A 15,622-nucleotide genomic window follows, 5' to 3' on the forward strand; every position below is an offset into this window, starting at 1 on the left:
GGGATGTCGCCAATAAGCTGAGTTTGTCAAGTTCATTCGTCCAGCGGACCAAGCAGCGGGAGGGCCTGCGTACATACAAGGTTCAGAGGCTTCTAACCGCGACGAAAGGCAAAACATGGTAGGGAAGACGCGAGCCCGGAAGCTGTACACCGAAATGCTGACGAAGCCGAATTGCCTGGTAATGGACGACGAAACCTACGTCAAAGCGGACTTTCGTCAGCTGCCGGGCCTGTTGTTCTTCTCCGCAGAGGACAAATTCAGCGTTCCGGAGGAGATTCGCCAAAAAGTACATGGTGTGGCAAGCGATCTGCTCTTGCGGAAAGCGGAGCGCCCCCTTCGTGATGACCGGCACGGTAAACGGGCAGGTTTACCTTAAGGAGTGCCTACAGAAGCGCTTACTACCACTATTGAAGCAGCACGAGGGCCCGACCATCTTCTGGCCGGATCTCGCGTCGTGCCACTATTCAAAGGACGTGTTGGAGTGGTACGAAGCCAACGGGGTCACCTTCGTGCCAAAGGAAATGAACCCGCCCAACGTGCCGGAGCTTCGCCCAATAGAGAAATATTGGGCGATTATGAAGCAGGCCCTCCGGAAGAACCCAAAAGTTGTCAAATCGGAGGCGGACTTCAAGAGAAAATGGATTTCTGTTCAAAATAAACTACAACCTGACGTTGTACAGAACCGTATGGACGGGGTAAAGAGGAAGGTGCGAGCATACGGGCTTGGGCTCGAAGTATGAATAAAAAGAAAATGGCAAAAGTTGTTTAATAGTTTTTATTTTACTGTCTAAAATTTTCAAAAGGATCGATCTACTGGGCGAATTTCTACAGCGTTTTTTCCGTGATGCAATTTGATGTCACACACCCTTTAAATATAAACGATATTTTTGAATTACGAATTAAAACAAAACAGTTAATCAGTCTTCAGAATGCAACTCGGTGCTGATGCGCAACAAGATTTTTGTACCCGGTTGAGCTCCCACTCCTTGCGCACACATGCGCTCTGGCGATTGAGCACGCTCCGAAACACAGATAAAATGTTTGGTTGTCAGTTTTAAGCTGAGATTTGCGCCGTGCTCACGTGCCGTGCTGCACGCTTGAATCTGGAATTGCTCTCTCTTTTGAGATATTTTTCTTCACACAAGCGTATACGGTTCAAATGGGAGCGCGCTGTTGTTTTTATGCTTTTCTTAGAACGAACGAAGCCAAAGCGGGCGCTAGAATTTGATATGTATGTGTATGTGTGTGTATATATATATAGAATGAGACGCGCATCACACAAGTGAGAAGAAATGTTTAGTATCTGAGTTCTGCACAGGGTACATTTTGCGCTGTCGTGCTTATGAATTTTGTGCGCTTCGCACCAAGAGAGAAGACGTGTGTTCTTTGAGCGCGCGCTGATGAAAATTAAACTCAAGCGCAGCGCTGCGTTTGTTTTCTGAAGACTGCAGTTAATGAAAAAAATAACAAATCAAAACAATAATCTTCTTCTTCATAACTGCCATCAGATTCGTAATCATCTTTTCCTAATTCAACAATTGTGTCCTTCAATAGAAATATTACTTCATCTGGATTTTTTTACAATTATTTTTCTCCTTCCAAGTATTTGTTTACCATTCGATCTGTGGAGGTAAGAAGATGATTAACTATACCATGATTAGTATTTTCTCCATTATTTTTACGAGTGAAATTTGGAATTCATTATACTTATCAGCAGGTCAAATCTCTTCCGCGGCTATTTTCATTTCTTCTAGTGATTCTCAATGCTTCATTGTTTCATAGATATTTTGTCTTTCTAATCCGGTTCCTTTGGTTAAAAGAGGATATTAAAACACATGTATCAATCCATGAATAAACAACTTACTCGACGTTGAATTATGTAGTATCGCTGAAGTTGAAGACTCCATAATAAAACTCAACGAAATTATGAATCTGATTTTCTGAATATAGCTGATATCTATTTTGAACAAATCGTAGAAACATTGACACTGGAATCACACAACACAAAAAATCTCAACTAAGTATTAATAAATGACGTTAGTTAATGCATACGTTGAGACGGCAAAAGTTCCATAGGGAACGTTAACGCCATTCAAAAAGAATGGAAGAGATTTTTTTTTGTATAGCTTTCCGAACAATTTTTCCTTTGACGCTAAAAAAAATCCAAGCTCTCATCGAAGCTGAAGAGCGTTTCAAAATAATGTACTTTATTTCAAAAAAATTACAAAAAACCCTCAATATGCTTCCAAAAATCCAAAACAGCTTCAAAAATCATAAAAAAAATCAGATTTGATGATATTGCACTCATATGTGGGATTTAAGCACTTGAATATCATTGCAAGAAAAGAAAAATATTACGAAACAGCTGACGCCAATTTCGTTTTTTGCCTAATGACCAGCGATTCCCCACTGTGCACTGGTGTACATCCGCGATTTCCGTTATTCGTGGTGTCCTTGCCAGACTATTTCGGGGTTCTACTATACCTCCACCTTCCGCTTCGTCTGGGCTGCAGGTTCATACCGAGAAGCGGCTGTCTGACAATATAAATATATCATGTTTTTGTCAACTCGTGCCGGTATGTATCTTATAAAACCGTGTTTGTTCTCTGTGTCCGACATACTTCATATCAAGTCATTATTCCATTCAACAACTATCAACTTTCGCACAGAATGTTTGCACTTAAATCTTTCGGATTTCCTATAACAAATTACTGATGACGAGAATCGTCAAGTTATCAGCGTTTTTCGTTTATTTGGTTCCGTCCTCACTTAACGATTGAACTACGCAGTTAAATCACACCAGCATATCTCCTTCCCACTCAGATATCGATCACACACTATTAATACGTTTGCTCTTAAATTCCACTTGGGTTGGGATACTTCCATGAAAGATACGTTGTATCTAAAGAAATGCAGTATATGCTCATATTTCAAAATTCTGGATACTCTTCCATATCCACACTAGCACAAAAGAAACCAGTTTGAGTTTCCTAAAAACCGAAAAATCCGAAACCGAAGGGAAAAAAAGGAAAAAGGATAAAGAGGGAAAATAGTAAAGGAAATCGGGGTTTTCGAATAAACAAAATTGATGCCAAATGTCTTCAAATTGCATGAAACGTCGAGATCTACTGTCATCTCGATTTTTTTTTGTCAAAAATCGACACTCTGAGACAGTAAATCTTGACGTTTCATGCAATTCTAAGACATCAAAAAACTTTTTTTGGAAACCCCGATTTGCTTTACTCCCCCCTTGGGTGATTTTTCGGTTTTCAAAAAACCCAAACTTTGACCGCTGTGCGACTCTAGTAAATGAAGTCCGATTGAGCTGATATTTTACATAGGGTAGTTTTTCGTGGGAATCAACATTTTTAATCAAGTTCGCTTTGAAAATTCGAGGGTCACTTTTTTCCCACACATCCAATGGCACTCTAATGTGGGTACCGTTCCGAATCATATTTCGGACAGTTAAGGCATATGATGCAGAAAACATATCTAAAATTTATGCACAGGTATTATTGGGAGATATTTTTAATAAATAAGTTCAACACACTTTCAAGCATTCTACTTTGGTACCTATTTGATTGAAAACATAATAAAATCATCGAATAAAATGCTTTTGAAATAAAGCAAATAAGAATCAAACTTCGGACACTAATCAAATTTCGGACACTTTATTTTGTAATTTTATGGACGAAAATTACATTACACTTGATTATATTTTATAGTCAACTGCGAAACACTTACCAAGCAATCACAGTAAACTGTTAACGATGATGAGAACTGATGAAACACAGGAGAGATTTTAATATTTATGAACGGGTAAATTCTACGTGCTCACGCAAAATAAACGTCAAACACAAACGATAATGAGTGATGCTGTTAAATTGTTTCCTACTATGTGATAATTCAAATGTTATTCTCAAATGAAGTGATAGTGAAACTAAGGGATCACTCTGAAGAAGCAATTGTAATATTAAATTTATAGTTATATCATCAGTGCATGAAGCATTTCAAGATATTAGAACAAAGTGTCCGAAATATGATTCAGAACGGTATATGTGTGTGAAATCAGCATTATGATGTCCGCTCATTGTGTTGTGCTTGCCAGCTCACTCGCAACTATGGGTTCATTCCATTCCATTTTCGGTTTTAAGAGGCTCTAATCTCCTTCAGTTCATTTGCCTCTAGCCCTTGTGGAAAGAAACTCGACTCCATACTTCTCCTCGTCTTAATTATCCTGATTAACTTCCGCTCGACGCTCGCCGGCAACGATGTTGCTCCGATGGTGTGGTGTGGTTCCAAATCACGCATGGCTTATTCATACCAAATAAGTTGAAAATGGGCAGAAACGAATGTATTAGTGACTCGTTATTGACGATACGGGAAGGTAAGAGTGTGAAAGAAAGTCCTTAAAAATAAAAAGTGTTAAGCCTAATTTTCCTTAATTGTATATCCTATAATTATTTGTGAGTAAGCTAGTAGATCGATTGTTTTCGCCCAGTAGTTGAGACGAAACCAGCAGACATTTGTGCTTCACTCAAAAAATTGATAAGAGCGAACCCTTCGGAAGTTTCCGGAAACCTCTGAAATGTTTCCGTGGGCAGGTAAACATGACCAAGTTTTCGCGAAATAGGCTGCGAGTTCATTATTTGTTGTGGGTAAGTTAGATTCGCTATTATTTCACGTGTGTTCTTAGCTAAACAACAATAGTGAAATTTGTGCGGTATAAACAGGGCTGAGCGGGTCTATCAATGTGGATCATTTACAGGCATAAAATGAAAACCAGGAACGAACTAACCTTAGAGGCGAATGAACTGCAAAGTTTAAAGCCTCTTAAAAACAAAGAAAGAAAGAAAGAACTAACCTTCAAACAGGTACGGTCGATTTGGCGATGCGTTCATTTACCCTCAAATTATATCAACGGATGCTAGTCAACCGGCGATAACGTTCATAGTTTATTTGCCTGCTACTCAAATCGAAGGAACTAGCATCCGAACGAATTTCCATTCTTTCCACCAGTAATTTGAAAACCTGAAAAATGGAAGTGAAAATCGAAAAAACAAACATTTTGCATATTGTATAACGAATTTGAAACAATAGTGCAAAGTACAAATAAACCTAAAAAACGAAGCGAAAGGTTATACCATTCAAAATAAGAGACAATTTATTCTATCAGAAAACCCGTAACCGTGCCTTAATCATATGCAAAACTATACAATTTGCAGATACATCAGGACTACGTCTAACTGGAATATATGGGGGTAAAATGAAAAACTAATTTCTTATTAGATCGTAAAGATGTTCACATCAATTGATGGGAAATATTTTTTCGCATCAATCTCAATGAATGAAATTTTATTATTTTAGATAAACATTTGAACAATTGTGAAATGTCAAACATTGTCCAAACACCCTAAATCCTACGTTTTGAATGGCGCGATTTAAGGCCCATTTATACGTTGCTAGTAGCTGGCTTCACAATGAGCAGCTACTGACCCGGTGAACTCGCTTGACAAATGGTTGACTCGCCTTGTCCGTTCACACAATGTGAGCTGCTGGCAAGAAACTAGATACTACGGCACAGGTTTTCCAGAGATGCCAGGCGGTTTTTCAAATGTCCATCAAATCGTCAGAAACAGCAATCAGATCCGAATTTGTCAGATGATTGATCCGAAATCGACTTCTTTATTGGCAGTTTTCGTCTTAGATTTTCAGTTGAATTTATCATTACACAATTTTATCGCTAAACACACACTGGCCGTGTTTAAAAATACTTTGTGCTGAATTTCTTTGAACTGAAGGTACTATCCGGAAAAAGCAGAAAGAAAAAAGGATTCGGTCCAGGAATTGGATGCAAAAAAAAGGAGCAACAAATACAATATTGAAGTAACTCTACGATGATGATCCCCGAGAGTACAGAGCAGTGTTGAGAATAACACCTGAAAAAGTGAAAAAACTGTTGGATTTAATTGCTCCACAAATACAACGCAAGATACACTCATGAGGGATGCTATACCTACATAAGTGAAACTAGAAATGTTGTACCTTTCTTCTGGAATATCGTTCAGATTATTGTCGATATTTTTTTAGAATCTCGAAAGCATCCATAGCTAAAATAATTCCGAAAGTATGTAGTGCTACAAATGGCAGTCTAAAAGATTTTTCAAATTTTGAATTATTTCGCCTTGACAGCAGCTTCGTGTACCAATTTGTGAAATGAAAATGATAGTAGATTTGCAGGAGGAATAAATACGCCTCAAAAACTAAAATAATGAATAAAAATCTACTTTTTTAAATGGAATATGTATTCTGTTTTTTAGAACAATACTTTTTTTGGAAGTTGTGAGTGAATTTCGAATGAAAATTGTGCCCGATAATGATTTTATATTTAGAATCCCAAGAAAACTATCTCAAAAAGAAAACGTGCCCCACCAGCGTGCAAAACAAAATAAAATGAGTAAAAAAACTTTTTAAGTTAAACGGTTTATTTGTGATTAAACATAATAATGTACTAAAAGCTAGAGAAAATAATTAGGCAAGTTGCAGTTAGTAGTTATCACACCTCTCCTTCATTAGTCTAGGGCATTGATAAGACTAAAATAAAATAGTGGGACATATGATGAAATCACTAATTGTGGATAATGAAAATGAATGGATTTTATAATTTAAAAAGTTTTTGTTTACTCATTTTATTTTCTAGTTTTTAGTACATTATCTGTTTCATTAGAATATTTCTCTACAATAAAGGCATTGTACTGTATTCTATCAGTCAAAAAATTTCATTTGATACCGATATTGAGTAGATTGCAGAAAATACATAGTGTGTTCTCCAAGTCAAGTTCGTTGGTTTGATACACATATCTCAATCAACCTTTTTTTTGAGATGATATGGAATCAGCGATTTTGAGCGGAGGCCAAATTGGATTTTTCAAGATAAGCAGTTTTAAAATGACAGCAGTTCCTATCCGGTCAGTTCCTATTGGTCAAATTTCTATTACTGTGGGACAATCCTACAGACATACATACATACATACGAACAGTTCAAGCTAAATAAAACCGTTTAATAAAGTATATTGCTATTTTGTGATTGCGGCCATCTTGGATTTTAATTTTTCATGATCTACTGTGATCTACTATTCAAGCCCTTTCATTTGATACCCATATTAATGGTGTTTTGACATAATATGTAGTCCGCCATTTGGTAGAATTTTGATGGATTTGCATTTTTCACAAATAACCGTGTTCTGCTAGTCAATCCCTTTCATTTGATACCCATTGTTACGGGGGTTTCGGAGGTTCTATTCAGCACGCGTTTTTATCAATGTATAGCGAGCTCAAAGCTGTATTTATTAAGAGAAACAATAATTAAACAAGAACTTTACATTATTAGGTTTTACCTACATTTGATCTCCTCGTTTTAAATTCAAAGCACGACAGGATGATTCAATTATTTAACAATTTGGGAATTCAACTTTATTTTGGGTTCTATCTCTACTCCTTTTTTGTGATTAGCAAAGAATGTGTGGTACGAGAGAAGTTTTCAGAATGACAGTGATGACAGCTAGCTGTCAATGATTGTCTGGGTGCGTCATGGAGTGGCACCGTCCGGATGCGCAGGTTCAGATCAAGTCATCAGTGGCGTAGTTTGCTTCCCCCCAACACCCATATTAATGAAGTTTTGGGAAACTATGTAGTCCGCCATTTAGTAGTGGCAGCCATCTTGGATTTGCATTTTTCTTAAATAACTGTATTCTGCTAGTCAAGCCCTTTCATTTGATACCCATATTGATGGGGTTTTGGAAAACCCACATTGATGAGGTTTTGAGGAAGAAAGGGATCCGCCATTTTGTAGCGGCCTCTATCTTGGATTTACAAGATAATGAAATACGCAGTTTTGTAATGACTACAGAGATAAAGGTGTGTTCCAAATTTCAGATCAATCGGTCAACAAGAAGGGGGTCAAATTTCTACTAATGTGGGACATGTTACAAACATACAAACAGATTACAGGGCAAGCTAAATAAAACCGTTTAATAACAACGATTCCGCTTAGAAACTATGAGGGTTTTATTTGTTTTTTCAATAATTTTCAAGTCTATAATAATCTTCGCATATTTTCAAATATCTTAAAAATAGGGACATGTAAAGACAATGTAAAGATTTGGCCTCCCTGATTCGAGCGCTAAATTCTGTTTTTGACGTTTTGAGGGATGCGAGTGCGAGTAAATTCAAAAAAATTTGAAGTAGCTCGCACGCCGAATCACACATGACACTAACTGGCATGATGTGTTCACACGGTGTGAGTAGCTGTACTGCAGTAACTGACTAGACCGACTCGTATGCTTACTCGCACCGTCTGAACCCGGCTTTATGCTCCTCAAATTGTACCGATTATTGTGCAACGACGGAGCTTAAGTTAAAGGTGGAACGAAGCCACAACTGGCTACCACAAGGGCACTCACTTCTTTCATCTCCCTCGCTCCTCCCTCACCCGATATGCACCCTACGGAATGCATAATGAAAAACATCTGAAAACTGAAAGTTAAATTTTCATTTTTTAATTGTTCGCAATGGTTTTGTTTGTATTGGTGAATGCATCGTTATTTTTTCTACACTGATGCCAGACAACATCATCGATACAGCTATAAATTGGTTAAGAAAAATTGTATTGCAGAGTTAGAGTATATTAGAGTATTGCAGAGTGCAGAGTTAAGAAAATTGTATTGCAGGGCTCGGAACACTGACACGGCTGCCTCTGCTGTCAAAAATAGTATTATATTCAATTTATAGGTAAACCCACGAGTAAAAATGGGGTAATAGTGTTTGTGAGAGAAGAGCAAAGCACACGTAAATAGATCAATTTACTTATCAGTCTGTGTGGCGCTTCATTGACACGAGTCTTTGAATACATTTGAAAAAAAAACAAATAACAATTCAATACTAAAGTAAAATGTATGAACGATATATTCCGATGAACAATTGCAAATATAAATATATATAGAAGGTGCATTTGCATATGATTCTGATTATACGCGAGCGTAATATGAGCAAATTTATAACACATGCGAATTGGGGCACTTTTGGTATTAACAAGCTCTTCCGCATAGTAACTCGATGTTGATAATTCCTTAATATTTTCCTTCGTTGATCGTATTGTTTTCACATATTCACGTTGGAAAGCCTTAACCCTTCTCTTCGTTGGCCGAGGCATTTAGATTGAATTTAATACTTTTCCGTTTACTGTTTTTGAAAGCATAGGCAGCCGTGGCAGTGTTCCGAGCTATGCAATACAATTTTCTTACCCAATGTTAAAGTTGCTAAAACTTACATTATAGACCCATTAAACGTAAAAATAATAATTGTATTGATATCAACACAATTTTATTCTATTGATTTTCATGACATGGGACGCTATGACTCCGGAATAACATTTTATTGAGTGGTTTTTATAGCTGTTTCGATGATGTTGTTTGGCATCAGTGTCGAAAAAATAACGATGCTTCCACCAATACAAACAAAACCATTGCAGAAGATTGAAAAACGAAAATTTAACTTTCAGAGCACTTGCTCGAGTTTTCCGACGTTCTTCACTATACGGTGCGAAAGCAGATGAAAATTTAATATCTTGTGAGTAATCGATTAGAGTTTGGTTGATATTACTTGATGGGAAGTGTGCGAAAACGATCATTTTCTTCACACTGTTTCGCAAAATTATTGATTTTCGGGCGAGAGGTGAGGGAGGGAGATGAAAGAAATGAGCGCCATTGTGGCAGCCATTTGTGGCTAGCTTCCACCTTCACCTTAAGGTACAAATTTTTCCCTGCTTCTTATAGCGAATTCGTTTTTAAAACTGAATCAGTCTCACACTGATTCTGTAATAAAAAAACGTTTTCAGTTTCACGAATGCGGTGGTTTGTTGGTGTGCGTTATATAGTCTGATTTGTTTATATTTGCGACGACAAATGTACAGTGTCGACGTCTGGTGGCGATATTAGTGCTTGGGAGGTAAAATATTCTCTATCAGATCAAAAGGGCAAAGTGCAGTGTAAAAATATAAAAGTTTGAATGAAAATTTTTACTTCATATTGTTTGATTACCTAACACATGTAGTCCTGACACTCACTTAACCATTTGTCGATGCATTTCCTGTTTGTTCCACAAATAATTACTATTATAATATAAAATCATCGTTAGACACAGTTTTCGTCGAATGTTTCTGCGATATCGGAAAAAAAACCTCTTATTTCATCACATGAAATAAATATTCGAGACGTTAAAGTAAATTTTCATTCATAATTTTGATTTTGAAAGCAGGTCCTCCACCTGAATATTCATCATTATTTTCGCCTCCAATGAAAGCACACGTAGCTTAACGCCGTCTACTCGAATATACTCTTCAAAATCAGAATCCGAATTGGATTACGATTCCAATAATACAATTTATTTTTAGATTTTCCATAACAATACTCGGAACTTGACAGTTCAGTATAGTTGTATTGGTGAACTCGTCTAAATCAGCCTTGAGTGAATAAAAAAACGTTTTGACAGCAGTTAGTGCGGCACTGAGGTTGAAACTGAACAAAAACGAATTCGATATTAGTACTGCACTGAGCATGTAGGGTACCTCGCCAAATGTTGGACGCTTAAGCTAGGTATGTTCATATATTCTTGATTTATTCGTGATAACACATGAAATTACTGAAAACTCCCCAGCATCACTCTATAGCAACCATTAAGCGTCATTTCATGTTATATTTATTATATTGGACCATTTGCATTATTCGAGAAAACATATTTTTCCAATTGTGTTCTGGCATCCAAATGTTGAACGCATATCAATCCATTCAACCAAATGTTTAACGATCCTCGCTAGATATTGAACAGTTAGTTTCTTACCTCAACAACATTCGTTCGTGAGACCAAGGCGCGTAGAAGTACATCCTAAAGTGGGCCAATATGTGAAAACCATTCTGTAGCTATTTTGAAAGTACAGTAGAACCCCGATTATCCGCGGAATAGTCGGGCTAGCTCACCGCGGATCACGAAAATCGCGGATAACACAACAAATGACTAAAAATGAGGTGCAAACACAGATATTTCAGTTTATCAATAAAAATCATTGAACTATTCATCTGTAAGGTCGTGTACACCGGTTGTCAAATAATATGAAAGTCACGACCAAAACAAAACAAAAACCCACCACTCATTGTCAAATTTAGGGTAGGTTCATAGAATTACTATGGAACTATGGGGGTTCTACTGTATACCAAGGAGCTGGAATTGACAGGTGGTTCGTTTTCGACAGTATGATGATAAGGCATGGAAGATGCGAGAGGGGATAAAAATTGACAGCGACTATTTTTGTTTATAAACAAAGCAGGTCTAATTTTTATGCTACATAGCGGTCTACACCAACATATACATACGCTGGACTGGTTTCAATCGAACTAGCTGTTGTGTCTCACAACCCGCACGATCAGGTGAGTCTCCAGCTAAAGCAGCAGTCGCCGGGAAACGATATGCATGGATATCCACAGCGTATCGCTATCACTCAATCCTAATGGGTCGCCAACGACTAATTCCACCAAAGCGAATGGAACTTAGAGCAGTACGGCACAAGCCCGCCGGTAGTGACCCTTTCATATACCCACTAGCAAAGCTCCCACAATCGCTGAATTGCCAATCCCAGCAGCAACAGCAACAAACCTCACGTTCCATAAAACAGCAATGCAGACAACAACTTGCAGCAGTCACCGAAACACAACAATGATGCCAACAGCGTAAACAAAACCAACGTTTATGCGCAGCAAACACATAGCGGTATGCACTCATCATTGCATGCCATTTGTTATCCTCTTTCTCGGAAAACTCTAGCCGTTCGTTTGGTCGCTGTCAATTCGAACTCAAATAATGGCTGAACAGCAGTTCTGACATAACGTTCCACCTTATTATACTGCCTTGCTGTATACTGTGTTTTGTTTGTAAACAAAACACAATACGGTTGTGCGAAACCTCGTTTGTGATCAGCTTGCTCTCTTTCACGCTTCAGGTATATCATTTCCTTTCTGCTTTCTGCAGTTGAATTGTGAGATCGTTTTTATCTGTGAACACGGTAAATGGAAGGCCCTCAACGTAACGTTTTCATTATATGCATTATGTAAACTAGAAAAAAGTTATATAATTCATCGAACAAGAAAGAAAGAAGCTACGGAAAGTCATCGTATTTTGGTGGAAGTTTATGGTGACCATGTTCCAACGGAGCGAACGTGTCAGACGTGGTTTGCTCGGTTTAAAACTTGGTCGAAGGACGTTCCGGACCGTCAAAAAAATTTGAAGATGAAGAAGTGGAGGATTTACTCGATCAAGATCCGTCACAAACGCAACAAGAACTTGCAGATACACTTGGAGTAGCTCAGCAAACCATATCCGATATTTTAAAAGCAATGGGAATGATCAGAAAAAATAGGACATTGGGTGCCGTATGAATTGAAGCCACGAGACGTCGAACGCCGTCTTTTCACGTGCGAACAACTGCTCCAACGGCATAAAAGAAAGGGTTTTTTGCATCGAATCGTTACTGGCGATGAAAAGTAGGTTTATTACGACAATCCTAAACGTCGGGCAACGTATGAATACCCCCGCCATGTTTATTTTAGGCTCATTAGCATCTTAGTTGTAACAGAGCCGAAATTTTAATCGTGTACATGTCACATGTTTATCATATCTATAATTATAAATATCATTACACAGTAGCCATTTAGGCGTAAGAGTATTCCTTCTGATCTTCCATTATCCAGTTAGACCACCGGACAGCGGAGACAGTTGATTGATCATTGTTGAGTTATTTATAGACCAGTAGCCCGATGTGTCTTGCAGAGCAGAGCAGTTGTATGGATGAATCGATCTTATTTCGACCGTGGATTCATCTCCATCGCTGATGATTGTTGCGTAGACGTAGTTATTCTGTAACAACACAAAGATGGTCAATGAGGGCCCTCAATTTTGAACTCACGATCGATCGCTTACTAAGCGAACGCGAAAATAATGTGGCTACGGAGACCCCCATCACATATCGTGATGTCGATGATGAACTTTTTCAGCAGAGTCATAGTGAGATAGGCGGTGGCGGCAGGTAGAGTGAGATAGCGATAATCGTGCCGTACAACTGAAATAAACCCAATGACGAAAGCAGGGATGCCCGATATAGGTAAATTAAATATCATTTTGTTTTATTATTTTCTTCGAAGTTTTTAAATTTTCAAGAATTTCCAAGTAATATGTAAGAAGAGAAAAAATGAGTATAGTCGCATATTCAAAATTATAAAAGGATAAAATTGAGTATGGTCACATTAATTACATTGTTTACAAAAGTGGACAGTTACATCGGATTGTTGTCTTCGGTATATTTTTCTTTCTTTGATTTGCACACTAGTAAACACTAACATAATTGGATTTGAACTGCAGTTTTATTTACACTTTCACATTTTTGAACAAAAACGTTATATCATGTTCTTCAAAAATTTCTGACTCCCCTTATAATGGAATAGACAATTTGAGATTATGGGAGTGCTCGACAAACGGAATATGAGATGAAAAATAACAGAATCTAAAAATGTATTATTCATATAATATTTTAGTGTAACAGAACCCTGGACGATTCATGAACTGTTTAAAAATTCTATCAGGCATTGTGAAAAAATAGTGGCAGTGAAAAATCCGCAGCTGTTTTTATTATAATGCTTATTTTGAGGATGCACTTTCTTATTTCTATTTTTTTTAAACTGCAGTACCAAATGATCATTGATTACACAATATTTTTAATCGCATTTTTCAAAGGTAAGGGTTATGTAAATGTTATCAATTGGGCAACATAACATGTGTAATTTTCGAACGCAGATATTTTTGAAGATAGTGTTTGGAAAACAACAATTGAAATTGATTCCTAGCTAGAATTCCTCAACTGTTCAACATTTGGAACGTGTTCAACAATTAGCGAGGTACTCTATTGCACATGCAAATTTTAATTGCGATCTATTAGCACAACAGTAGGGGAACAACTAAATCGTCCTTTGCCGCTCGTTTCTGTCGGCTGTTTGGAAGCTCAAAAAGTACAGAGCAAACGGACTGGGGAATCAAAGTTCCGATTCGCTTGGTATAGTACAGAGCAAACGGACTGGGGAATCAAAGTTCCGATTCGATTGGTATGAAAATAATCTTTTTTTTTTCGCGACCTCAAGAGATAGACGTAGTCCTACGTCAATCATATGTCACTGAAAGTGCATTAGTTCTGTCAACTCAACGTTAATGTTGTAATTTTTATTTCTCGAAAATGACAGAATAAATATTGACTAAAAATGAATGTTCAGAAATAATTTTCATTAGTTCATATGTTAGACACGATGTAAAATGTCATTTCATAGTATACCTTTTATTTCGGGTCTCAACGGTTGGAACTTAACTCTCCCAGATGTTTTTGGTGTTGACCTTCGTTTTCAAAGATCTTCACGAGGTCGAAGTAAAAATTTCTTAACTGATTTGAAACTAATGTGGTTTTGGGTGGCAAGTAACATTTACACAAATTCCAGTTCACTTTGAACTCTCTGATGCACTATGCTGCAACTCTTGCTGTATTATCACTCTATCACTGACACTGAATTAGCTCCGCATCCAATGGGCAATCTTCGTCACAGATTTTATTGGCCCCAACGAATTCACAGTTGAATGTCACTTCCGCTTATCACAAAGCGCGTTATATTCGTGAAATACTCGTGGCAAGTTAATACAATTCCCGATAAATCAGAAGAATGAGGAAGGCAAACAAAAGCGATTCCGCCGTTTCTGTTTTTTTGCAGTAGCACGAGTAAGTATCAGCAAATGTAGCAAATGGGCTGGACCGTGTCGGCTTGTTTGAGTCTGGTGGTGGATAACGCGCGAAACGTGTTTCCTACAAACTTGTTCTTAGTAGCAACCTGACCGTAGACCCAACAATTTTGCCAAAATCGCACGTAACGTGTTGTTCATCTAAGTAGTAGTTTGGCTACGACAGACCACACATAACAGGGCCTTTCAATTGCTGGAGTAGAAAACAATGATTTAATGTTGTGAGTTTTGCCGTTATAGTCCGCGCGGTTTTTTCCTCCTAAAATTGCCTAGGTCAATTTTTTGCAGCCGTTATGATTATAAACATTCGAACGGTATCGCAAATCACCCGTGTTTCCGTCAATGATACGAGTAGCCATCGACTTGATCGCGTCGTTTCGCCTCATGAACTGATCTACTCGATAGTAGAGAAGCGATGATCTACATCGGTAACAAACAAGCATGATTACCTTGCCCCGATCACACCCCGCCTCCTCTTGCTGATTACCTATGCTCATTTGGGTGGACAGTCAGCATAGTGGCGGCGCGTGTACATCAAACCAACTAATTCACTTTGATAATGGGTATCCTTCAGAATGTCAGAACTTTGCTAACTGTACAATAAAAAATGTGGTTCGCGAGGCCGATAAACGGACATTCACCGCTTTTCGGAACAGAGCGTCGCATTTAAACGGTTCTTCAAGTGCCCATAACGAAAGAAACATGAACTATTTCAAGATATCTGAACTGTATGAATTATAAC

At 37.8% G+C, this 15,622-nt stretch overlaps 1 protein-coding gene across 1 annotated transcript in view; it reads right to left on the reverse strand.

The window, feature by feature from the left end:
* The window catches only part of LOC129767272 (synaptic vesicle glycoprotein 2B-like), a 108,201-nt gene extending 92,967 nt beyond the window's left edge, over window positions 1-15,234 (reverse strand). Inside the window, exon 1 of the mRNA XM_055767980.1 lies at window positions 14,426-15,234. The gene's annotated coding sequence lies outside the window, so the exon portion shown is untranslated. The remainder of the gene's footprint in view (window positions 1-14,425) is intronic.
* Between the last annotated feature and the right edge of the window lie 388 nt (window positions 15,235-15,622).

Source organism: Toxorhynchites rutilus, chromosome 2 (assembly GCF_029784135.1).
Source record: "Toxorhynchites rutilus septentrionalis strain SRP chromosome 2, ASM2978413v1, whole genome shotgun sequence".
Taxonomy (NCBI): Eukaryota; Metazoa; Arthropoda; class Insecta; order Diptera; family Culicidae; genus Toxorhynchites; species Toxorhynchites rutilus.